Genomic DNA, 6131 nt, shown 5'->3' on the forward strand with positions numbered 1-6131 from the left:
ATGGACACGGCAACAATGCAGCAGTGCAACAGCAGCACTACACAGCAGCACCACACAGCAGCACACGGCAACACGTTTGTCATTTTGGCCAAAACTATTCGGAGTACGACGACCCGGGCACACAATTTGCCGACACCTCTTTCGAAAGCGTCGCCGGTTGCCGCGCGAGTGACGGGGACGGCGTGGTCACCTGCCGCGGTGTTAATGCTGCGACGCAGCGGTATTTACCAGGGCCGCCTGTCGAGTTCCAATCGCGAAATTCCACGAGACGTGAACGCGCTACCGCTTGGCCCGTCTCACTGGCCACGGTGACCCATCGTCAGGGTGTACTTGAGCGTGACAGGATTGGTGTGTAACGGATCATCGACGTCGTGAACTATGCACCCCGTGGAGCTGAGTTCGATTTCCTGGACACGGCCCACATCAGTGGGGAGAGACGTCTAAGCCAGTCCTGCCATCCTTCAAGCCGCACAGCCCAGGTGCTGAAGGAATGGTCAAAAAACGACCACTCGCGCCGTCACCCGTAACCGAGACGAACGGTGTAGAGAGGGCCTTTCCTGGAGGGGCTCCCACCCTGGTTCCCGTGACCCGTCGACTCAATTCCACCCTGCTCCCAGTGGGAACGCGAGCAGAGATTAACACAGGAAACGTGTGGAGAAGGGCTCCGGGTCCTTCACCCCCCCCCCCCCCCCCCCCCCCAAACGACCCCCCCCCCTCCTCCTACCCCTGTACTATAGCCCATACCCCACATACCCCGTGTGTAACCACGTGTGATAACCCCCGAAACGACTCCGCGTCGATGTAGCCGGTTCACCGCAGGTATTATATTACTACCGGTGTCTCCGTGGTATTTGTATCATACCACCACAGGCACCGACGTGGCTACCGGTAACATACCACTCCAGGTACTACGCAGGTCCCATCACGCACGCACCCACCCACGCGCACGCACCCACCCACGCACCCACCCACGCACCCACCCACGCATCCACGCACGCACCCACGCACGCACCCACCCACCCACGCACGCACGCACCCACGCACGCACGCACCCACGCACGCACGCACCCACGCACCCACCCACGCACGCACCCACCCACCCACGCACGCACGGACCCACGCACCCACGCACGCACCCACACGCGCACGCACAGTCCACGAGGGGGCGCTGGTGCCTGCCCCGTTGCGGTGAGCGCGCCCGGTGCGGTGCCCGGGCTGACACGGAGAGAGCCCATCGCCCAGCGGACACGCCGAATCACCGCGCGGCTCCATTGGCACCGCCAAAGTTTTCCCACTCCCGGTGGTGGCAACCGCGTGGCAGTGTCCGGCATTTAGCAGAATATGCAATGGCCTAGGGCTCCAAATAGCTCGAGGCGGCCGTGGAATCACGTAACAAGAATACACAAGCAGGCGTTACAGCTCTGATACATATCCGCCCACCGCCCCCCCCCCCCTCCCGTAAAGGCATATAAAAAGCTTTGCTTACGCATCCCATCAGCTGCACGGACTGCTCAACTGGGAGCGCCTAATTTCAGATCTCTGGACGGGTTTTGACATGTATCGTCTCATCGGCGGTCCGGCTTGCATGACTCAATGCTGGCGAACTGCCCAGATGTTTATAGGCAAGGGCCCTCTCTGTTAGATATGAGTCCTGGTTCGACACAACGCTAGACTGTATAGTACATAAAACGCAACACATTTGTCAATAATCCTGTGTGGCCTTAGAAGGGGGGAAATATCATGGACGACGTTTCGGGTAATGACCCTTGTAGCACATACCACGAAATGAACAAAGGCGCTCTATAAATATAAGATAAGATCAGAGTTGTTTTACTAAAACACGAGTGACAAAATAATCAAGCGGACGAATCACAATCTGAAAGGCAATGAAGCCCGACTCTGCTGATGAGATGATGATTGTTGAAACCCTTCCAGAGTTAAATTTCGATTTAAAGCTTTCGTGACTGCAGGGATTCATCTTCTTGGTTCTTTCGGTAAAGTCACGTAGAAGGGAAATAATAAAAGAATAAAAATTCGATTTAAAGCTTTCGTGACTGCAGGGATTCATCTTCTTGGTTCTTTCGGTAAAGTCACGTAGAAGGGAAATAATAAAAGAATAAAAATAAAACATAATAAAATATTACATAATTAAATATTATGTTTTATTTTTATTATTTTATTGTTTCCCTTCTACGTGACTTTACCGAAAGAACCAAGAAGAACTTTCCAGAGTTGTGTTTGTCGTAAGCCCAGAATGGATGCTGTTGCTACCGTGCACTCCCAGAAGGCAGTGTGGCTGATGGGATAAAAATGTTTTACGTGGAGGGACAGATGTGTGAACGGGACGTGGGGTCCGAGCTTTTATTTCGTGGGAGCTGCGTTCCGAGGTCGTGGGTCACGTTCCCATCGTGTCGACCCATCGACTGGACCTCCCGGTCAGAGGTCAGTCTCCCCGTCCGGACACAACGAGTCGTGCCAGACGTCGGTCCCGGCAACGCGAACGAGAGTTCGACCATCACCATGATGATCTGAGCTCATGTCCACCTCGGGCTGACGGGACAAGGAATGTTCATCAACGACGTGTGGATCTCCCTCTAGTCTTGAACGGACGTGGGGGGCGGGGTGGAGGTCTTACGTGAAGCGCTGCAGTGGAGAAGTGCTGCCCCCAATCCAATTGGGGTCTGAACCCCCGGGATCCACGGGGCCCACGGGGCCCACAGACTGAGGGGGGTAATGAGCGCAACATAGCCATGGGTGGAACACGCTGACGGGTAGGATTACGGTTACGAGTTAGGGATAGGCTTATTGGGTAAGGTAATGGCTGGGGTTAGGGTAGAGGTTAGGGATAGGCTTAAGGGGTAAGGGTTAGGGCCGGGGTTAGGGATATGGTAGGGATTTAAGTTCTAGATTTGAAGCTTTCGTGACTGCAAGGATCCATACTCTTTGTTTCGGTAAAGTCACGTAGTATATATAAGATGTCGTGTTTCTTAGAGCTCTCTTCACTTGATACAGTCATTTTGCTGTGACGGTTCCACCTGAAGACGGAGGCTTGTGTTGCCTCCGAAACGTCGTCATTTAATTTATTTCTTTCCTTTTTTAACCTACGTGACTTTACCGAAAAAACCAAAGAGTAGGGATTTAAGGTTAAGGATAGGCACCGGATGTAGGGTTATGGCTGGGTTAGGGTAGGGGTTAGGGATAGACTCAGGGGGTAGGGTTTTGGGTGAGATTAGGGATAGGGTAGGTTAGGAAGGTAATGTTTCGGAGCAGAATTTTCGCACAACAGCGCCCCACGTGTTTGAGCCATTATAGCAGCATTAACAGCACCATTAATTAAAGGAGCTCGTTTATCTTACTCGTGATTTCTGTCATCCCTGTGTCTGTGGTATCAATATCGCCGTGCACAGCATAACCCAAGCCTCACTCACCCAACAGCACACGCAGGAGATGCCATCACGTCAGCGCACACAACACATGAACGTTCTTTAACAATATTTTTCCCAGTGGCCACATAATAATAATAATAAAATCAGCATGTGCTGCATGGCGGACCACACGGCTTCATATGCCACGTGCTGTCTTACATTCCTCCAAACCACGGGTGGAACCATCAACAGCATCAGAACATCACCAGGCCACCTCGCACATCCCTTGCATAAATGACACGTTAAACACACGAGCCACAGGAGTGCGATTGTTGCCATGCAACGCGAACTATGGGCCGTGTATCAGAGGTCGCAACCGGGTACCCGATACCCGTACCCTACCCGATACCCGGCTATCCGTACCCGGCCGGGTATGGGTACCCGTTTGCGACCCTGGTGCGGCCGGGTACGGGTAGGCCGTGAGTCACTGGTGAGTAACTGTTTGTCACTCATTTCCCAACGTCTTGTCTCTTCTCACAATTAAAGTTCCTATAATCAACCCACCCACGCCTGCAACATGGCTTCATCCCAGAGGTCGCAATCAGGTACCCGATACCCGTACCCTACCCGTACCCGGCCGGGTACGGGTAGGATACGGGTATGGCCGGGTACGGGTACCCGTTTGCGACCCAGGAGCGGCCGGGTAGGGGTACGGGTAAGGAATCAAAACCCGTTTGCGACCTTTGCCGTGTATTCAACACGGAGACTCGTCGAGATACACTAAAGGAAATCCACATTGCGGGTGTCGCCGTGCGAACCAAACTATGGATGGTATCGTCAACCACTGTCGTCTGCGTTGCTTCCATGGAGTAAGAACAGCGAAACTACACGTACCCTCTCCTGAAGCGCTCTCGTGGCCAGCAGACCTCGAAATTGGCATTTCAGCTCCCGAACACATTGCCATCATACGCGTAAAATGCAACCAAGTCACGTGTACAGATGTTGACGTCACAAGGCCTCCGCAATGACGGCGCGTGTGCCCACAGCAACACGTGACAGCCCACGTGTTGCGTGTCAAGTCGCGATGTCACCTGCATTCAAACTAACTCCACGCTGGTAATGGCTTCGTTATCGAATGGAAGTCAAGGTCAACGCGAGTCTTGACATCGAGTACAGACAGAATCAGAGAGCTGCCCCCCCCTGCTGCTCCCCCCCCCCCCTGCTGCCCCCCCCCCCCTCCTGCTGCCCCCCCCCTTCCCCCCGCTCTCTCGTCGCCAGAGCGCCAGCCGGGAGCTGTCGGGACGAGCGCAGAGACGCGACGCTGCTCATGCGACATCGCCACTAACGGGGGGACTACACGCGATTAACCAGCTCATTATGGCAATTAATTAGAACACCCGCTCACACGCGCCCCCCACCCCCCCACCCTCGTGAGGTCAGGATAGAATACACGGCAGGGTCTATCCGCTGCTGGATGAAGCCCTTCCCAGGCCCACACACACAATCTCTTACGCGTCCGTGACATTCCACAATCCATCTCAGGTGGCCCATTGCGTCGCTCCGTCTCTCCCTCGCCGTCCCTCAGCATCTCTCGCTCCCAACGGCCCCGCGCCTTACACGCGATCACGTAGCGCCCCCTGGTGGCGAGACAGCTGAGTCTGGATCAGCACTCGCCCACGACAATGACGAAGATTCTCTTGAGCAAAAGACTGTTGGGGCGAGTGCTGTTAGCGAGCACCTATGAAGCCCGGAAGAGCACAATTGGTGGACTGGGTGGCCAGCAACTACACCCGGCCGCCTTTGTCTCCCGAGTGCCGATGTTTGCACGTCGAAACCAGGAACTCATTTGAGGCTGAGTCGACCTAGGGGATGTCCAGGACCGGTTCAGATAATTCATCGTCACTGGTGTTGGCCGTGAGCGGGAATCGCACTCGGGTCGCCGGGTTTGTAGCGCAGCGCGCTAAACCGCTACACTACCGCTCCACACACTCTCTCACACACACACAGACTCACCAAATCGCGACACCAAACGGCATCAGCATCAGCCATGGATGCGAAGTTCGTGACTTCAGTTCCCTCTGTGGCGACCGCAGCGGAATCCCAGAGAGAGGGCGGTGTCGCGTGTTTGGTGTTCGACTGCCGCTTATTAGCCTCCCGTAGGTCGACTCAGCCTTAAATTAGGTGACCTGGCGCGGTGTGTAAACATCGCCACTATGGAGACAAAGGCGGCCAGGCGTGGAGCTGGCTACCTGCCCCCTCGTGTGCTGCACCGACAACACTCGCCCCAACAGTCTATTGAGGCTGTACAGGGGATCTTTGTCTTTGTGTGTAGGTCGACTCAGCTTAACAGAGCACCCGGTACGGTGTGTAAGCATTAACATTGGGGAGACAAAGGCGGTCAGAGCGTGGTATTGCCGGCATTCATAGGCCGGCCCTCATTTACAGCACTTGCCCCAAACAGCCTATCAGAGGCTATACGGGGGGAGGGGTGCTTTTGTCTTTGTCGTGCGTTTAAATCGGATTGCGTCGTCGCCTCGATCTGCACGTTAATCGATCAGCATCTGCCGGACCGGATCCCGCTCCCCTTCCCCCCCACTCCCGCCACGGAGATTTAAATCTCCAAGCGAGGAGGGGATCCTGGATTGCAGCGATTCGGCCCCTGCGAGCGTGGGTAGAGGTCATCAGGAGAGGGGGACACGCGGGGCCAAAAGCGACCGAGAGAGCGAGGGGGGAGCGAGGGGGAGCCAGGAGGAGCCAGGGGGGGTC

Source organism: Lethenteron reissneri, chromosome 3, assembly GCF_015708825.2.
Source record: "Lethenteron reissneri isolate LAM-NWPU_2019-01 chromosome 3, ASM1570882v1, whole genome shotgun sequence".
Taxonomy (NCBI): Eukaryota; Metazoa; Chordata; class Hyperoartia; order Petromyzontiformes; family Petromyzontidae; genus Lethenteron; species Lethenteron reissneri.